We start from the raw sequence: 21,351 nt of genomic DNA on the forward strand, positions 1-21,351 counted from the left end.
CCCCTTTCATTGGGACCATCACATGGTGTACCAGGTGCCACCAACACGTGAAATCGCACGAGTCCTGGGAGGGGCTTGAAGTCACAGCAGATACTATGTCATATAAATTGCAAAATCCATAGCTGTATGGTGGGGCTGTCCTTTGGTGGTGTCAGTTATCCTAGATTTCCCCATCCCATTCCTTATATGAACTCACTGTCACTAGCAAATCCATACATTTCAAGACTCCAGACCATCACCTAGGATCCTGTTTGTGTGTAAAATCGCGAGAGCAAAGCGTACAACCTTTCAAAGTCATGTTGAGCGTCCTGTGACACTGAGGTCCTGGCCCAACGTAGACTTTAATCTTTGGAGTGGTTACCACAGTAAGCGATTTATTTTCAATAAAAATGAGAATACGTTGATCCTACCGTGTAGTGGAGGGCTTGGGGAAAGGTGTTACCATATGGGACGATAGTAAACATTAGTCCAGGTGGAGCGCTAATGCGTTATGTATTTAAACAATAAACACAACACGGCTGAAAAGGCTATAAAAACTCTCCTCCCGTCTCATGTTTCAAGTGACTAAAGGCAGAACTACGACTCCCAAATACCCGTCTTAACATGTAAACGCCATAGTTGTCGTGTACTCCCCCTTCATCTCCGCCTCCTTCCACCCTACAATGCCCTCCTCCACCATCACCGTCATACCAACGCAAGCACAGTACTAGCTAACGGTTGGCCAGTCGAATGACCAATTATAAGACAACTACGCCTCGCCGGCAACCAATGAGGACCCTGTTGCTAGCACGAAGCCTGTATTTTTAGCAAGTGCAAAAAAAAATCCTATCTCCGTGCTCCACCCACACCATCCTCTCTCGTGTTCTCTCACCCGGATGAGGGGAGGAGAAACAAACAGTGTACGGTATCCCTCCGCCCAGCTGGAACCTGCCAGAGAAAGTAGTCCCTACGTGATGTCAATCCTAAAAAAAAATCGCAAGTATATTTTTGAGCTGTTTTCCCAAACACGCCTTCTCAGAGGGGAGCCGCCTTGGGGCGAGCCGAACGTCTTACGTGTGTGATGCCTGCCAGACCCCTCGCCTCTCCCTCCCTCCCCCAAATAATCCAAATATTGATGTTAAAACTTATCTTTAGTCGCACCACTATAGAGAACGAACAGAGACGTATGCCTTCTTGGTAATGCATACGTTTGCTGGATGAACAGAGTGGGCCCGAAAAAGAAACATGCAATTCGAATGTTTATGTTGCCTAAACGTGCACATACCGTTCATGCCAACATTTTGCAGCACCTGGGAGGGAGACTCTCTCAGCGAAATCGGGAGAATGGAATTTCCCCATTAAATTGCATTGACGTTACAATTATTTTAAGAGGGAGAGAGTAACAAATAGCAACGTTTTTGTTAACGGATTCAGAAGGGTTGGCATGTATGACATACTCCGAAGGAAGCACTCTGACAGCCATTTTAGACATTCTTCTGATATATTAATGTGCATATTCTTGTCTTCTGTATACGATTTTGTAGAGACCATCAGGCCGCAAAACGAATAGCTTAAAGGAGAAAATAAGTTTTAATAGTGTAAATGATAAATCGTTTACTACTGTATCCATATATTGCTTACCTGATATCAAGAATACCAATTGTTTCAAGTCCCACTATTTTAAGAGCAGGACACCGACCCCAGCCATAATACAATGTTTGTTGGCTGCAGAACAGGACACCTGGGCTTCTACCTCCGCTTTTGTCTTGACCAAATTGGAGCTCATGCTTATTATGGCGTAGAGTAAAAATCATGTGTAAACATTTTAGGTATGATTTTTAGACCATGCAATATTTTTGTTCATTTGTAAGGTCGAGAGGGGGCACAGAATGCAATATCAGTTTACGCCACCCCATCCTTTCCGCCATGCAAGTGCACGAGAATTTAAGCCAGCATGACATTTTGATATGATATGATAGGTTATTTATAACACACTTAATACCCCGAGGTTTCTAAGCGCGGACCCGGGGATCCGTGCAAGGCGAGCACGTTGCCCCAGAGCTATCCTCCAGAGACATGTTTTCATGTTGGTGTAATTGTTGTGGATTCTATGGAATCCGTCTGCTTTTTACTCCAGCAAAAACCATGCAGATTTTGGAATCCATTGTAAACGCTGCCTGCCATGCTTAGATGTCATGGGGCATTTACTACGTTTTCACTGTTATGTGCAAAAAGGAGGATTAAAGGTGATTTTGACAAGCAGTTCACACTTCACTTTTACATTTCACAATACAAGTGGCAACAATAGCCTGGAAGGGAGGAAGTGCCTGCACGAGTAGAGTAATAGCTACATTATCCACAGGCATCCCGATTTGAAGCTACAACATCAGAAATGCATCTGCCCCTGCTCGTCGCCACAGAGAACCACAAGGCTTCCATCCACTCTAAGATGGCCGCCGCCATCATTCTAATGTGATCTGGTCGGTGCACTGCCTACCAGTAGCCCGCCCCAACAGCTGATTGGGCGCTCACAGATCTAATAGCCAATCCCCATTCGCCGGAAGGCGAAGCCGGCAAAAACAAAGGCACGAAACTAAGGCACACAGCCCTGTCGCAAGCCTGTTCGGAGGCCGGGGCCAGAAACCCTACGCGCTCGCCTAATTGTGCTGCAAACTATACCGGACATCGGCTACGAACTTTGAGTCATGTAAGATTTTTTTAATTGTAGCTACTTTATTAGACTTTGCATTTATTCCCTCGACTCTTTGCTCCTACTAAACTGCCTGTGGTCAGCATTTGCACACACCTGCCACTTAGTACACACTTTTGTATAGGCTTGTTATGAGTATCCTGTCCTGCTGATATCTTATATCACACACATGACTACATGACCCTGCCATCAACGTGCCCATCTGTACCGAGTAGATCGACACGTAGGCACTGTGCCCACTTACGGGGTTGCCCACATAAGACTAGCAAACCAGTACCCAGCATACACCAGAAAACTGAAGTGAGGCTCCACAACCACCATCCACAGACCACACGTTACTGCTCATGCTACTACATATTGCATCTATTGGTACACTGTGTTTACGGCCCAATAGCGATTTTCGAATTTAGATAGACCTTGCGACCTACTTGTTGTGAGTTGTTACATGCCTGCATACTGTGCTTACAGCCCTAATAGTGAATTTCGAATCTAGATAGACCTTGCTACCTACTTGTTGTGAGTTGTTACATGCCTGCATACTGTGCTTACAGCCCTAATAGTGAATTTCGAATCTAGATAGACCTTGCTACCTACTTGTTGTGGGTTGTTACATGCCTGCATACTGTGCTTACAGCCCTAATAATGAATTTCGATTCTAGACAAACTTCACTACCCTATCTGATGTTACATGCCTGCACACTACGTCCTTAGCCCAAACAGAGATTTCTTGAGTTTAGAACGATCTGGACTTGCCACACTAGGTGTCACATGCCTAGACTATGACTCTCGCAGTTAGATAAACATCTGCCGCCAATATTGCCCTAATCTATCACCGGACGCACCAACTAGCGACCGGCCTCCTATCTGACTACTACTTCTGACAACTCTATCTCGAACCCAACTGAATGTCACGCCCGCCCTTCTAAGACGTACCCAGCAGTCACCTGCCCTATCATTTGACCACTGCACATCACCTACACTAACAGAATGTACCTACCAGGCACCTACTCAGCACTGCTGAGAGTAATCCTTCACCTCATCCACCTAGCCAGTTCTCCTAGCAGCACCTCTAGCCCTGCGCCCACAGGCACATTTCATCCACCTGGTATGCACCACTCCATGCCATGTAGCCTTGCCGCAAGAAATACTAAACTACGAGCCAGACTTCCCAAACTATATGAGCCCAGAGCCAGGGACTCCAGCCAAACTAAACTGACCAACGGGACCCTACCTACGCATACAATCACTCCTATCATCTGTCCTATGGACTCAACAAAACATAGCCATAACAATACTACAACCAAGCCTAAGACTCACAACTCAACTACCATACCCACCTGTACCAAGACTCCCACCTCCACCCATAAGAGGCGCCTTAATCAATGCAAGATCTGTAGTAGTACATGCCACAGACATCACAGACCTCATTTTAGCAGAAGAACTAGATTTCTTTAGCCATCGCTGAGACCTGGCTCCATGCAGCAGCTGGCCCAGCTCTCTCGGTAGCCATTCCCGACGATTACACCATCCTCCGAGCGGACAGAACAGAATCTAGAGGCGGAGGCCTCGCCATAATTGCCAAAACACCCCTCAACATTAGACTGGACACCACTAACCACCTTCCATCATGCAAATCACTCACAGCTAAACTTCCCACTGCTAACTCCCAAACCATCACTATCCACCTCTTCTACAGACCTCCTGGACCCTTAGGCTCCTTTGAGGAAGACCTCACCACCATCCTCTCCAATAACCTAAAAAATACCTCCCAGAGCCTTCTTTTAGGAGACTTCAATCTCGGCCTCAATGGCCCTAAAGACCCCCAAGCTACCCTGACTAACAATACACTGACAGAACTAGGCTTCACCCAAAAAGTGTCCTCCCCTACCCACAACAAAGGGAGAACCCTTGACTGGGTAGCAGACCACAACTGCGTGGCCTCCATCACCGCTAACACCCCTCAACCATGGTCTGACCACCACCTCTTCACCTTCACCCTTGAAGCCTCTAGCCCCATCACCAACAACCTACTAGCTACAGCTATCCCCACGAGAAGCAAGAAAAACATTACAGTGGAAAAACGTATCCCTAGCATTCTCCCGACTCTGAACCAACTCTCAGCTACCTCCAACACTCACCACTTGGTGGAAAGCTACAATGAAATTATGCGTTCAGCCTTAGATTCCATTGCACCGCTAAAATTGAGAAAATGCAAACCGAAAAAAACATCTGAACACTTGGTTCACCACCCACTTAAAAACGCTCAGATCAGAGAAACGTAAAAAGGAACTTGCCTGGAGACAATCTCCGACAGATTCCAACAAGTTGATCCTCAACAAAATAGCCGCCACACACAAAAAAGATATTATTATCGCCAAACAAGAATCCTATAACCAGAGAATAGTACAAGCCAAGTCAAGTACTAAAGAACTGTTTACTATAATCAAAGAGTTGGAAACGCCTGTTCCAATCCCAAACACATGTGTGAAAGATAAACAATGGTGCACGAGTGTCCAGAACGCCCTATCCAACAAAGTCGCAGGCCTCCAAGTCAAAATCAATAACAAGAAAGAATCTCTAACTAACTCCACCATCACGCCCCATAACCCAGAACCTTATACCCAAACCCCCCACCCGTTTCAGCTTCTCCAAAGTCTCTACATTAGAAGTGGAAAAAATCATTCTCAGCCTTAAACCGTCAAACTGCCAGGGCGACCCAGGTCCCTCACAAATCATCAAAGATGCAGCGAGAGACCTCTCACCATTTATTACCAAACTCGTTAACGCCTCCTTCGCATCAGGCACCATACCCAACAATCTCAAAGAATCTTGGGTCCTCCCTCTTCTCAAAAAACCTTCCTTAGACACCTCTATTCCCACCAACTACAGACCCATCACCACCGTCCCCTTTTTGCTCAAAATTTTAGATAAGACAGCCCATCAACAAATACAAAAATTCTTTGAGCAAAACCATCTCCTGGGAATCCGGCAATCAGGCTTTAGACCCCAACATGGGACAGAAACTGCTCTTATTGATCTAAAGGCTCAAATCGATACTCTAAGAGACAATGGGAAAACTGCTTTACTGCTTCTTCTAGACCTCTCTGCAGCTTTCGATCTAGTAGATCACAAAATTCTATGCAGCCACCTGGACTCGGCAGCTCACTTCTCACAGGAAGCCATCGGTAGGATTGAGTCATTCCTGAGTAACAGATCCATGCGTGTCTTCTCCACCTCAGCCTCCGCTGACCCCATGCCCATCACATGCGGGGTCTCAGGGCTCATGCGTCTCCCCCACTCTGTACAACGTGTTCACAAAGCCCCTGTTTGAAGATCTTGACGGTCTCGGTATCACCTACACTAATTACGCCGATAATACCCAGATCCTCATCCTGTTGACGGGAGATTACAACAAGGATTTGGCCTTGGTGAACAGGGTGTACCTCATCATCCAGGTATGGATGGCCTCCCACAGTCTATGCCTGAATGATGACAAGACTGAACTCATTATCTTCGGTTCCACCCCCAATCTAAACAAACTGGACCACAGATATGCTAGCTTCACTATAGACGGCAATCCTATCAAGGTAGCTAAGGAAGTGCAAACCTTAGGAATCTACCTAGACTCCGCCCCCTCTCCTTCCACAAACAGGCCAGCTCCATGGCCTCATCTACAACATACACTTGTAAGCTTATAAGAGCAGCCAAACGCTTCCCATCAACACAGAACTGCATCACCCTTGCCAGAGCCCTTGTGCTCTCCAAACTGGACTATTGTAATGCCCTTTATGTAGGAGCTAACAAACAGGTCACCAATAAAATCCAGACCCTGCAAAATAACGCTGTTAGAGCAGCACTTTGCATTTCCAAGAGAGAACACATCTCCAACATCAGGAGACCACACAATTGGCTCACCACTACCGACAATATCCTGCTCAAAGTAGCCTCCCTAACACACACATGTCTCAACAATGCAGCCCCCCGCTACCTAGCCGACAGAATAATAAGATACACCCCGAACAGACCCACCCGAACTACCAATGCTAACCTGCTCATAGTTCCCAGGTTCAAACGAACCAAAATGGGCGGTAACAGCTTCCAGGTGAAAGCAGCCCAACACTGGAACTCTCTACCACCCTCACAAAGGACACCTCAAACATACCCACACTTTAGACGCAATTACATTCAGTGGCTTAAGAACAACGACCAATAACTGTCCAACTACACATACCCACAACTGTTTAAATTACTGTGCAAATCTTGTAAATATGTATACTTACAAACTATTTCTATTGCATCCTTTACAACTGTATTATCTAAGTAATTACTGTACAACAAAGTAACCAAGCTGAGAATAACCTTGTTGCTTCTGCGCCCTCATACCCTACCCTCCGGTCTGGTGCGCAATATAAATGAATAAACAAAACAAACAAACAAACTTGTTCACACCTAAGTGCAAACGTAAAAGGTTCCCTCTGTGGCAATTTACAGACTTGGAAAATGTGTTCCATTGTGTAATCTTGGTCAAATCACGTCCACTCCCAATGCCTTGGTTCCTGTAGATGTCAGGTTAACCACAATATTAGGCACTGGACAAAGACTATACCCAGGTTGGGGAATGCATATTTTCTAGAGGGAGACAATGGATGAGCAGGACTATCTGTACCCATGCTCCCAAAGCCATTTCTCAGCAACAAAATGCCAATGTGTGAAATGTGACCATTAAGGAGCTGACTTTACCCCCGTGGGAGTGGAAAGATGTCCTATGGTCTGTGGCTGCATCTGTGAATGCTGTCTGACAAACATTTGTTTAGGGCCCGTAAGACATTATGGACCCAATGCCCAAAACCTTTTCCGGTGCATCAGAAGCGGTTGTGCTAGCACATCCTCTTTCATTTGTGTCAGAAAAATGTGCACCTGATTCACAAAGGGCATCTCAATTTGTGCATCGTAAATTCAGATGCCCCTTCCTTCACCCTCAGCCCCAGTGCTCAATTCCCCAAATCAGTGGGATCAAAGGGGGCATAGCGACACAATAAAAAATTCCAAGCGGCTTCACAAACGTGAATTATTCTAAAAAGTGCATATAACTAGAAAACGTGGCCCAATATTGCCCAGCACAGTGCACCAAGGGGACATGTTTGACTTTTGTGCATTTGCTTTTAGTTTGTTCAGGTTGTCTTTCCATCCCTCAAACAGACATCTCAATATGGGCCCATAAGGGCCGTCATTGAAAAACGCTGTCCCATCCTCCACAGGCGACAGTGAACTTAGTATAGATCAACGTATACAAGGGTAATGGCAAGGTCATTATTGGCGTTGGCGTCAGCCCCTGCGAAATGCATAGTGGCCTGGGCAAATCTCAGAATCTCGCAAGTGAAAAAAGAGCAACCTCTATGCGCTTTTCTGTTGCGCTATTCTTTGTGATTATGCCCCAATATGAGCAGTGGTTCTGGCCAGTGGTCGAAGTGAGCGGGAGCGGTGCTCCTATACTTTTTTAACTTACCCTTTACAGCTCCTGTACTTTTGTTTTAAAAAGAAACCACTCTGGAATGGTTTCGTTTTAAAATAAATGTGCAGGAATAAGTTGAAACTTGCACTTTCAGTGCACTGCACTGAACGTTCCCTTAAACAGCAGGTGCAAGTGTTTGGGGGTGTGTATTGTGTGTGGGCGGGGACGTGGTGATGGGGTTTGCAGGGAGTGGGTGCAGGCCAGCAGGGAACATGGTTCCACTACTTCGTTTCGTACACTTTGACCACTGGTTCTGGCTTCTTTTTGTACTCAAGTTGGGGGTGAGGATACAAAGAGGGCAGTTTGCCGGTGAGAGGGGTGCGGGGTTAGGTTCAGCAGAAGAACTCAGTGCTATTTAAATGCTTTAAAATGTTTTCTGTTTTGATGTTTTTATATGCACCAAGATGTGTCTACGCCCCATCAGTGACATGAACATTTAGCAGCTTCATCCACTGCTCACTAATTCCCCTAAGAGGAAAGAGGCTAAGGAAAAACCTTCAAAAACATCAATCTCTCAAAAGTAGCTAGAATTGATAGTGGTTGACAAAGAAACAATAAGTGTTTCCAAGAGGCACTCTATCTAGAGCCATTTGTGATACGTTTTATAAACTGTTTGTATATGTTTTATAAACTGTATATGTCAGATGTGAATTGTGTTTGTCTTTGATGTGAAATGGTGCCTCAAAGAATGAGTCTTTTTTTTTTATCTACATGCAAAATAGGAACCAGATGAAAACAGGTGAATAATACATTTTGTGTAGCCTGTTGGCGCCTATGTCTCGCACATCTGTTTGCTCCTCTTTATAAGGAATAGGCCTTAAGGTTTTTATGAAATAAGGTATGCACACCCGACTCTCGGGGTGATATACGGACATTGTTTCCAGAGACCCATAATGGACCTCTGATATGTACACAATGCAGGAGCAGGAGGCATTTTGTGTTCCCTTCGTTCGCTCTACGCCTCATTAGACACCTTGTTATAGATGAAGACCAGTCCCACTTGAGGCATTAACCAGTGCCCATTATCACTGACAGAAGGGCATCAGGGAAGGTCCCACCGATCACCCTGAGCAAGAGACCCCCGCCCCCGCTCTCACTTATCAGAATTATGAACAATCTCACACTAAAACGGACATGTAGTTATCATGGAAGGCCTCAAAGCCTGACCACCCTCAGCTAATAAACCATACTAAACATCCATTCTAGGGTCAGTGCTGGTTTAAACCCTGTGGAGGCACCAAGGCAGTTGAAATGTCTGCCCCCCCCCCCCTCGCAAATGATCCCCTAATATGTTTTGAATTGTCTGCACCGCTTTATTTTGATCCGTTGTCACGGGGCCCCTAAACGGAGTGGGGCCCATAGGCCGGTGGCTCCTTGGCCTAATGGATAATCCGTCACTGTCTTGGGTGTTGGGGTGTGGCTTTGCAGCTCCCACTAAGCTCTTGAAAACTTGGGAGTATCTAACCACTCCCAGCAAAACATCTTCTCAGCCTCCGGGGCAAATCAATGCAAGAGGTCCTGAAAATGGCAGACCGTGAGCATCACAAATGCTTCCTAACACAGCACTGAGACTAGATTTTATGTTCATCATCTGCTGTGTGGCCGTGGCAGTGTTAGGGTGGCGCATTTAGGTCGGGTACACATCGTGGTCTGCGTGCTTGGCACACTACAATGGTTCTTTTCAGTGGGCAAAGAAACTTTGCCCAGGTTCGGGGCGCTAGTGACGGGTAATCTGGTCGTTGCTGCATTAATCAACACAACTGATTGTACTGCCATCGGGGTGCCTCAGTAATGTTGCTTTGACAGGAACTGGTGCAGAGTGAGAAAGTGCACGCTGTGGGGACGGAGTTAGCGAAGCTGCAATGGCACAAGGAGGGCAGGTGCTGTGCCCTACAGGGTTTAGACATGACATGCATTTTCAATTTAAGCAGAATCCCTAGTTGGCCTATGTCAGACATACGTGACCCATTCAGTTCTGTTTTTTCTTTCCATTGTAGTGTTTATAGTTTTGATTTTCCACTTTTAAATGTAAGATAACCTCTTCCAGAATTCAAAGAAATAAAATGTGCCTGCGTAAGCTAACCCTCCTCAAACGGGACAACATGAGTGCTCTGTTGAAGTAAACAAAAAAAAAACATTGATATAAATTGTCTGCAACCTCACTCCTTCCAGAGCATAACCAAGTCGGTTTTCCTGGGTCAATACTGGTTAGCAATGGTAAAGAATTCACGTGAGACCTAAAGCTGTCTTGTCCCTCTGAAAATAAATGTGGTAGCGCCTCAATAATAGTTACAAAGCAGTAGGCCCAGACCCACGCTTTTAGGGACAGTCAACCACTACCACCTCATACAAGCACTGGGTTCATTCAGCAAAAGGGGAAACAAGAGTGGATAAATCCATGTTTGGTGACCCTCTTTTGTCCAATTGCCATATTGACTATACATACACAGTCTGCGTATGGTCATTTAATAAAAGTTAAGCAAAGTAGGTAAAGAATAGACAAAAGAAAAAGAGGGTATGGGGTAAAACAAAGGAAGGGACAGGAAAAGGCTGGGGCAACGGGATCTTTCGGGTCTGCACACCCTGTTGACATAAAAGGCGAGCATTTTTGTGTACATTACTCCTCACTCTGAAAAAAAAAAAAACAGAAGTTGGAGGATGGGTCAGTGACCTACTGCTTGTTGCTTTGGGAATGGGAATTTTTTTTAAGGTCTGTGTTATCTGAGATAAGATTTGCGTAAACTGAAGGATGGATTTTCTAAGACTGAAACATCTGAATAGCCTGACAAATATCTCTGTTGTCTGGGGGCTGAGCCTATATGACTCGTGTAAGGTATATTGTCTGAAGTCTGCCTAAGCCTGTAAATCATGAGTAATATGAGCATCAGCTCTGCTCCCTGAGGCCTAGATCTTTCATATCTGCACATGGTAAGCAATAGCTCTGCTGCCCGATACCTGCTCCTTTAAGATCTCTGCAGCCTAGGGAGAACTCTGCTTTCTGAGAGACAGCAATATCTGTGTAACCTGAGGGATAACTGCTGTCTCAGAGACTTTCTATAAATAGGCTTGGCTTGGACTGGCAGTGATTACGCTTTCCTAAATGCCAGATATGTTGGCCAGGACTGTGCACGTCTGACGAGCAAGCCCGGGTGAACAGGATGACATTTTGTCACAGAGACGGCCACTCACACCTGTTCCTCCTATCCAATAACACAGAGAGGAAATCTGCAAAGGGAAGGAGGTTTGATGTACAGCTCTGCTGCGTGAAGTCTGTGGTGTATAGCCCTGCTCTCTTATGCCTGCAGGATAGCTCTGCTTTCTTGGGCCATAACCCGCAAGGTCAGCTTAACCTGAATGATAGATATGCTGTCAGTTTAATGGTGAGATGTGTGTAAGAAGGGGGATTGCTATGCTGTTTGGGGCCTAGTGAGGCAGTCAAATCAGCCTATTCCGAAGTTTCGCCCTGCTGCCTTTCTCAGTATCTAAAATATATCCCACCTGAACATGTACAATATGTGTGATCAAAGCTTTCTGTTGTGGGAGGTTTGAGTTTGTAAGGGCTGTGTTGACTGAGGGATAGTGCTGCTGCTTGAGCCCTCACCCGGTAATATGAGGGACCCGGTGTGGATAGATCTATGCGTAAATCCTGAGTTATATCTGCGCAATCCAAGATCGCTGCTATTGGACACCGACCTACTCACCCAAGACCTGGGTAAACTGCCTGATATCTCTTACTGTTCAAGGCCAGAGTCTGTGAGCTTTGAAAAGGATTGATCTGTCGTGGTGTGACTGAATGCCTGAGGTGGTAATTGGCTGTGTGTGTGGAAGAGATGTTGTGTCCGATGTGGTCGCCTTGCTGGCCATGATAAATGAAGGTCGAATGTTGCATGGCCTCCTGCGTCATTCCCTCAGTGTAACAAAATACGACCAATTTCCTTAGCAAGAGCTCTCATTTTTTTCCAGAGAGAAGCGTGTCCAGTCCGTGCGAGTCCCGTGCTCTCCATTTCGCGGGCCTAATTGCAGCATGGCCATTAATCTTGCATTCCTTAGTTCCCGGGTGGGTGATTCTGAAAGAGCTGACCTAGAATTGCGCAATGCCTGCATGACACGTGCAATCCTGTTTGGGCGCTATACAAATACCTCTAACAGAGCATAACCCGGCAGGCCTGGCCAGTTCTGAGGGAGGACACCAGTCGGTGATGTCAGGTGTTGCTAATGAGAGGCGTTACTCGCTGCAGTGTACGCCATTGGTAAGTATGGGACACACCAGGCATATGTGAGCGATGAATAGGCACTCTGGAGGAATGCAGTCCTAGTTTATTTTCAGGGCTTCCCCCTTCTGCCTCTGAGCCCTGGCATCTGCATGACACCATTTAGCTGCGTCGAGATGGGACCAGAATGTGCTGGCACAGCCCTGGCCTCCTTGCTACTCCCCCGCCCCCTGTCTCTAGTGACCTAGAGTTTTGTCTCTCTCGCTCTCACCAAAGCACGGTGGCAGGGTGTGTAGCAGACAGTTTTTTAAAAAAAAGTGGGTCGCATGTAGGGCTGTGTGTGAACCCCAATGGCTCTTGATGTGCTTGGAAGTCCACAATCAGTTGTGTCTTTTGCTTTGCGCACTCTGAGCCTTTTGGAGGGTATCACCACCTTACCCAGTTCCCTCACCCGCCATTCCCCGTACCGGTTGAAAGGTGTCAACATAGCTCTCACCAGCATTAGCAAAATCCTTCTTTTTCACCCGCCTTTGTAACTCAGACGGTTGACAGGTGTGTATATTACTGGCTATCTGCTCCCAACTGTCCTGAAAAAAAGTGAAGCATAATAAGTTACTTGCTGGGAATCAAAGACGGGGTCTTTTCTAGAGGTGATGTGAGGTGTCTACAGATCTCAGCATAGCAAGCACACCTGTTTCGGTATCTCACCAAGAACTGGATGTGTTGTCTGCAGGTTGCAAAGATGGCTGCAGTAGGTGCAGTACACTTTTTGTTCTGAGGTCAGGAGAGTGAATATCAATGACGCTTTTCTTTGGCCCAATAGATTCATCTTTCACCCCAATACTGAGGTAATTTGTCTCTCAAATAGTTGCTTATCATCAGGAGGTAAGAGCCATCTCACTGCTTAGCAGAGCAGTTAAGTATTTGGCTTGGCAATGGGGAGGAGTATATTGATATGGGTAGGCTTCTGTCCTCTGCCATAATTGGCTTCTTGCTGCTACCTGTTAATGATTGTTTAAACGTAAATACTCTGCTCTTTCAGGTGATAAATTTGACAGGCATTTGCTGTAGCAGCCCTTACCTATCCACATCCACTCAAGCTGTTGGTTTCATTACAGCTAATGCCGGTGTCCTGCCTACAATATCAAAACTGGGAGATCTTGTCCACAGTGACGGAGTGCTCTGTATTTCCCTACCTTTAATATCCATGGCTAAAGCAGCCTGTCTGCCTTCTGTAGTACACAAAATGCGACAAGCCTGCCCCTTGATGTGGAGCTCCGTAGTTTCTATTTTGCCTTGACCAGCTTGCCTCTTGCAACTCGGGACTTTGAACTCTTTGTGTGCCATTTAAACCCAGACTTAACATGGTCTGTAGCATTACACTGACTTTCTGCGTTTGCTCTCCTGTATCCGTTTGTTTGTCAGGGGTTTACCAGACCCTGGCACCAGTGTAGAGTAGCCAGCATTCCTTTTAAGAAGTACTGCTAGAGCTCTCCGATATCCATGCGTTGTCGATGCACAGGATGAAGGTCACATGGGAACTAGTCATAAAATGTCTGTCCCCTGTTTATTACTCTTATGTGTATGCACGCAATGTGACATCCCTCCGAACTAATATAGCTTCCTTGCATCCTCTCCTCTTTGTTCTGGCTCGGTCATCGGCGATTCGAGTACATTCGGTAGCTTGTGTGTCCATCTGGCTGCCAAGTTGTTGTTGACCCTGCAGACTCTGGGCACCACAAATAGTTGCAGATCCTAATTCAAAATCAATTTCCTGGTTTTCTCGAGGTTTTTGACGGGGACCAAGTCCCCTCTTTTATTACTGGTTCCTTTGAAAACAGTGTCAGATGATACATTTAGCTTGAAGAATACAATGGCAGTTGGCTAAAGCGAAACAGTTGTATCTACCGTGAATATTATAATTAATTGTTCATATGTCTTCATTTCAATATTCAACTGCTGTTTTTCTTTTTTTGTTACCACACTCTTTTCTTCAAATGACATAATTTAGTAACTTTAAGGTATTAACAGCAGTTAAACCCATTGTGTCAGCTATGTCAATTTAGCTTTACCATTGTACCATATGTCAAGCCCGTAGCATGGCAAGAGCAGCAGATGGTAACACATCAATTGGGACAGCCACTGTTTCCAGATACAGTAGGTCTGTTGCTGTATAGTTCCTAACACCAAATAACATTTTCAGAAATTCCCTCTCAGCCTTCGTTATGCAATCAGTAGACATAATGGCCCAGACTCCTGCTGCATAACGAGCTAATCCACATGTTTTAGCATTATCTATTTTTAATGCTGGTATAACCGCATTACCAACATGGTTCACTGAACAACATCTAATACCTGAATTTATCTGGGAGCCTTGTTTATTGACCTGCTTTCTCCTCTGGTCACTCCCTTCTTGTGGTAGCTTTGTTTGAAGGTTTCAGCCGAGTAATACTTCTATCAGAGCTATCCCTATTGTACAGTGTGGTGTTGTTCAGTATTGTCTCAGAAGATCATTCACAAAGATACTACTAACTGGCCCTTGCAAGGTTTTCTTTATTGTTCTCATTAATCTCTCGAGTTGTTCATTGGCTTGTGGCCACTATAGGATTATCTGATGATGTTTGAACCCCATGACCTATGCATATTCCCTAATCTCCTCTTCACGAAATGGTGAACCGTTGTCTGTCTGCAGTTTTTTCAGGAATGCACAAAACAATTCTGTCCAATGCAGGATTTACATTTTCAGCTGTTTTTGATTTCAATTCCCTGTGTATGTATATCAGTGTGCATGTATGTTTAATAACTGTCTCTTCTTTACAGTGGGTTTTTCATGACAATTCCCCTTCCTCGCATGCGCATTATGAAACTCCTCGTCGCCCAGCTTCTAGGTACTTCACAGCACACCCTATTTGGATCGTTTTTATATTTAATTTTGACATTTATCTTGCTGCTTGCGTGCAAATCTAATATGTATCAACTTGAATACAAAGTAACACTTGAAGTAACACATCCCCTTCAACTACACTGGATACATATATAAAATTGCAACCTTACGCTAACTTTTCCACACCCCCAGTCAGAAATATGGCGCACGCAACATGCACCCCTCTATCTCAGTGGGAGCTTTACTAACCACCCCATCATTTGCTTGGCATAGTGGGCAGTGTTCAACTACCTGTTGTGCTAGGTCAACCATCCCTGTGACCCAGACTTTTAATTTTTTTACATAATGTCACTTTTTTTTCTACAGCACCTTGATGGCTCTTGTGTGTAGTGTGACCAGACACACCGGTTTTGGGGGGGGGACAATCCAGGGTTTTCCCTCCATGTCCCCAGTCCCAACAAACATTTTCTAAATAGTTAAATGTCCCAGTTTTAGGAAAATACATAAAGGACAGGGCACCTGTCTACCATTTCTCAGGTATTATGTGCAACCTAGAAACCTTCCCTCCAACCATTCTATGTGATCCCTCCTGCAATGTATGAACCTAGAGTGTGCTGGTGTGCCGCTTATCTAGGGTTAGGTTAGGGGACAGTTGAAAGAGGCTTGCCCTTACTAGTTCAGGCAATGAAATGTTTGATCAGATCCCAATGTTGTAAAATACACACTTATCTATGGACATTAAAGAATGAACCATATAGCATGTGCTGGAGGCCATACAGGTGAACAATGTCGTTTTTTATTTTTCTGTTTTGCGACCCCACACACATTTAAAAACAGTACTTTGAAATTCTACACATAAAGATGCGCAAAATACCAGCTCAGGTATGGCATTTCCGAAGTGTCTCTTTACCAAATGATACTTATTTATTTGTTTTTCCTCTGGGGGTTGGTACTAAGCCCTTGATAAGAGGAAATATACCAAGCCTACCAGTTTCAGTGGCTTTACCAATGCGCCACTTTCTTCAGGACCTCAGCACCTATTATGGGCGCAGATACAAAAGAGAGAAAAGGCACAGCTAAAGCTTGTCACTGCACCCCAGTTGAAGTGTTTGCCAGGCCACAAAGTAGTGGGATATGGTGATGCTTCCTCTGAGTGAGGGGATACGTAATTCCCCCACGTGTACGTTGAGAGAAGGTCCTGAATCGGTTTTGGACTCTCACGGTTTTGGTGTGCACTCACAATGCTGTGCCAAGTCGCCGCTAGCTCTTTCTGTTGGCCCGTTTGGGCAGATCTTAATCGACCAAGCGCCTGTCCTTGGGCGAGGTCGATTCTACCCTCTCTGTCACCCCCTGAGCCATCTTCTGTCCGTCTGTTGGTCAGGTCTCGCTCCCTCTTCTCGGGGTGGGCTTTCCCACAGAGGGTGGGTGAGTCTTTGCCTTGGGCTTGATTGTTCCAAGAGGTATGTGATATGCTCACTAGCAGTTTGACAGAAGCCGTTGAGGACTCTTCTGCTTCGAAGATTTCGCCCCCCATGTTCGATGAGCGCCAACTCACTATATTGGCTTCCCCACTTGATTTCAAACCCCTTAAATATTTCTCAGTGGAGCTTGGCAGGGATAAGTTCCTCAGCAATTTCCTTGAGCCATTTGATCTTGATTTCTTTACCCTGAGACTAGTTCTTTGATTTCGTGGCAGTTGGATGATGATGGTGCCTCGTAATTTGCTTTTTCATCTTTTTCCTTTCGAATATCGGGTAGTCTCTGTGATAGACCGGGGGAGAAAAGGAGGACTCCTGTCTGTTACTTCTCTTTCACAGCTACGCCACCTAACGGTGGACTTCCAGCTGTTTAAGGGCTAGGGTCACCACAGGTCTGTTTTGAGGGTTCCGTCGGTCAGCAATGCCGTTGAGCGCACTCAATCACCCCCTTGGACAACATCTGGTTACTTCTGCGCAGAGCCTCTCTCCGCCACCGGCAACCTCTACAACACTTATGTCATTTCCCATGGCGACTTCAGACACACCAATGCTCTCCTCAGCACCCAGATCTACAGGATGCAGGGTAGCACTTCTAATTCCTTCCTCCTTCTGCCTCAAACCTGAGGGATTTTTTTTTATGGCGATCCTGAATGAGAGTTTCCAAGGTAGATTTCAAGGAGTTGGCATCCGCTTCTAAAGTTCTCTCATATGAACCTTGACCTGCAGTTATACACCCTTCAATGTAAATCAATTTAGATTGCATCATAGCCAGCATGGTTGAGTGGTCTTTTAGATTGTCATTGAGGGCCTTGTAAAGCTTTAGAAACTGAGCCAAGGTTATGTTCACAGCTGACATCATGCCCGCATCGAGGCCTCCTCTTGCCTCATTCCCTATTTGGTTGGGTCTGGGTTGGATATAATTCCCCCTCCTTTTTTTTCCTTTTGCATCCAGCCACAGTGGGAGTGCTAAAAGCTTCTGAGAATGGCGAACTCTTGGAAGAGGTTGACGACGGCCGCTGCAGCCTCGTACCCTACAGCCCATCTTCTCTCAGGGGCTCTGATGAACGAGGACGGCCCAATTGCGATTCTGCTAGGTCTGCATACGGGGTGTTTGCCCCACAATAGAGGGCTCCGTTGAAGTCCCTAGTGGGTCGCAAATCAGGGGGCATTCCTCAGTTCTGTTCCCTCCCTCTGTAGGCTCGGTTCCTCTGATTCCTCTGCCCAACCTCGCTGCAGCTGTTTTTTCAGTTGTGTCGGAAGATGGGTGGATGGGTGGCTGATCCTGTACACTCCCCTCCCATATGTTAGTAGTGTCTGTGTTACCCTTTGTGCCTACACAGCCTTTCTCTCATAAGGGCACCAGTGGAGGGCTATTTTGTAGAGCTAGAATTGTGTTCTTCGTTGTCACTCCAGGTCTCCTTTCATGTTGCAACAGTTTTGAGGCTCAGTCTTTGGTCATCCTCCAACTCTGGGATGCAGCTGAAATCAAAATTGGGAGGCAGCGGGCAGACTTTGTTTTTCACTAGTTTGACCCTTCAACTGTCTTCTTTCACTGGACAATCCTGCACTTCATTTTCTCCCAAGTCCGCCTACTCCAGCTGGACACGGTCTGCTATTTCAAAGCAGTCAAGTTCCTCAGTGTATCCTAGGTTTTTTTTTTTAATAGAATTCTTTTTTTCCTCAGTAGGTCGTTATCACCCTCCAAGTGGGCAGGGAGCTTTCACTTCAGCTGGGATGATGGGCAACATGACCTCGGCTTATCGCTTTGACATTTGCTGCCAGTTGCAAATTCTTCGACCCGTTCCTTACTAAACCGGAAGCCATTCCAGAGGGCCCATCCCCTCCCATGTTTTTGAGGAGGGCAGCATTCAAGACTTGTTTCACACGGGGAGCAGGGAACGGATCAACGGCATCTCGCAGTCTAATGTTCGCTGGACTCTGGTTAATCCCTTGCATGGGATATACTAGAAACAAGAGTGGTTGTAGAGGTGCACACTGGGTTAGTTAGGGTACAGAAGTGTTTATATGTATATTGATACTTCGTAGTGCTCCCTGTTAGGATCTATGCTACTAGACGCAAAGTGTAAAGAAAAAGGGGAAGGTATCGCAAAGCACAACTCGCGATACAAACAGGGGCACAAACTGTAGCAAACCAATAGTTGCTAAAACATTTTTAGGAGCTTAATACTTCCAAGTAAGACAGTTCAAGAATAATTCAAAAAAGAGAGGAAACTTTTTTATATTCCATTTCAAAATGAACGTTAGTCAAAGTAAATAAACGACAATAAGTTCTTGTCAATAATTTTGCAACAATTTCAAAAAACAAGTTTCATATAAAGGAATCTCAACATAAGAAATTATAGGTTACATTTGCCAAAGAGCATGTTTAGGTTATACATACAGTTGTTGACCAATTATTAAATTCAAATATTATACACTGATATCTAGACAGGGAAATATTGCTGTTGTTGTGTCTTCTGTCCTATACTACGCGTTTCGGGTCGTCAATAACCCTTCTTCAGGTAATGATATCAGATAATTCTTTCTGAAAAATTAATGGGAGGTAATTAATATAGATGCGTTTTTTCTGAGAAGTCAAAAAAAGAAGAAAAAAGAAGAAGAACCAAAACTAAGGGCCGTGATAATTAGTCACTTAACTAACCTGTATTGGAGGGCAACAAATTTGGTTAGTGTTCGCAAGAAGTTTACTCTGTAGATTTCCTAAACCTAAAGGTGACAGAAAGTGATGTTTACTGTCAAGCTAGAGGTGGATATCAGTAGTGAGTAAATCGGTGATCTGGAGTGGGACCAGTAGCGCAACGAGGCGCTGGGTCCCACTCTCAGATCGCCAAACTAAAAAGAAGAGTTTAATTAGCTCACCTATCAGGGTAATCAATGGTCCGTATGGAGATCGTGGGGTACTTCCACTGTTCTTAGCCGCAATTTGGGGGAAACATACAGTCAGCTGTAATCAAGGAGTAAGATATTATAGTTTTTGAATTTGTCTTGGAAATACAAGATCAAATTAAGTTCTTTGGCTTATATTGTTAGGGATTACCTGGAGCCGAGCGTGTAGTATAACTTCATAGGTGGAAGTGGAGGTGTTGCCGTTCGACGCCGTTACACTTCTCAAAAGTGATAAGACCGGTAGGGTCCCAGCGATTTATTGTTGTTATAGTATTCTGTTGCGAAAGAGGGGAAAAAGATTGCACCCCTGTATTAGTCTATTTATATCAAGAACGCAACTTGTCTAGCGGGTTTGTGTTTGTCATGGAAGCGAAAAGGTTACCTATTGTCCCGAGTCCGAGTCTCGCTCTCCACTTGTCTAGCGGGAGTACCGCGGGCTTCCTGTTTCTCCTTCGGTTTCAACGTTGCTAATGGCAACATGTAAAAGTAAATAGACTAGGGTGTACGAACGGTTCCCAGTGGCGGCCATATTGGAAGAGGAAAACTCCAATCTGTGCTGTTGTCTGAGTGTGAGCCGACTCAGTTAGCTATTCCAATGCCATTAGTTCACAGGTTTATCCTAAAAATTACCCTAACGGTCATTATTCCCTCAGATTTATGGATTTGCACAACCGGCTCTCTCTATTATCACACAACTGCAATAACAGATGTACAAGAAAAAGAGTACTTATAGTGATCAACAGTGGTGATAGACATTAAATCACAAACAATTGCAGTGAATAATTCAATAAGGAGGTATACCCAATCAGATCTCAAACCACAGTAATGAACATTCAGTCACAGAGTTCTGTAAACAACAGACCATCACAAAAAACAATACAAATCCCATTCTAAATTCATTCCCCGAGGGGCCATAGAGTCCAATTTGTCTATCCAAAAAGTTTCCCTTTGTTGGAGTAATCTTTGTAAGTTGCCTCCTCGTCTGGGTAATTTAACATGTTCTAAAATTACAAACTGCATTTGTGCAATTGTGTGATTTCGTTCATTGAAATGTTGTGCTACAGGAGATTTCATAAGTTTTAACCGCACATTTGATTTATGTTCACACCATCGTTGTTTTGCTTTCCTGCCTGTAAGGCCCACATAATAGAGCCCACAGGGACACTTGATGCCATAGATCACACTCGTGGTGTCACATGTAGAGGTGTGATTTAATGCGATCTGATTGCCTTTATGTGGATGATGAATGTAATTACCTTGTAGAACATTGTGGCAACAATTACAATTGTTACATGGGAGAGTTCCCTTAAAATTGCTCAATTGTGTTTTCTTAGCTGAGAAGTCTGATTTAATCAGACAATCTCGCATTGACTTGCTCTTGTTGTAGGCAAAAAGTGGAGGTGTCGGGAACAAATTTACTAGTTTAGGATCTAGTGACAATTTCTCCCAATTGTTCTTCACTATCTTTTTAATCTGTCTGCTTTGTTGTGAATAAGTAGTGACATACACTATGTCTGCAGTATTTCTTTTGACAGCTGGGCTCAAAGCTTGTTGTCGTGTGATGTTCTTAACTTTTTCTTTATCCTGTTGTAGTCGTGTCTGGTCATACCCTCTCGAGAGTAATTTCTTAGTTAGTTCATTTGCTTTCTTTTCAAATTCATCCTCTTCGG

At 44.9% G+C, this 21,351-nt stretch overlaps 1 long non-coding RNA gene across 1 annotated transcript in view; it reads left to right on the top strand.

The window, feature by feature from the left end:
- The first annotated feature begins 850 nt into the window (after window positions 1-850).
- The window catches only part of LOC138579890 (uncharacterized), a 312,303-nt gene continuing 291,802 nt past the window's right edge, over window positions 851-21,351 (top strand). Inside the window, exon 1 of the long non-coding RNA XR_011304154.1 lies at window positions 851-975. This is a non-coding gene — a long non-coding RNA (uncharacterized lncRNA). The remainder of the gene's footprint in view (window positions 976-21,351) is intronic.

The sequence above is a fragment of the Ambystoma mexicanum genome, chromosome 3p, assembly GCF_040938575.1.
Source record: "Ambystoma mexicanum isolate Mex_15411 chromosome 3p, UKY_AmexF1_1, whole genome shotgun sequence".
NCBI lineage: Eukaryota > Metazoa > Chordata > Amphibia > Caudata > Ambystomatidae > Ambystoma > Ambystoma mexicanum.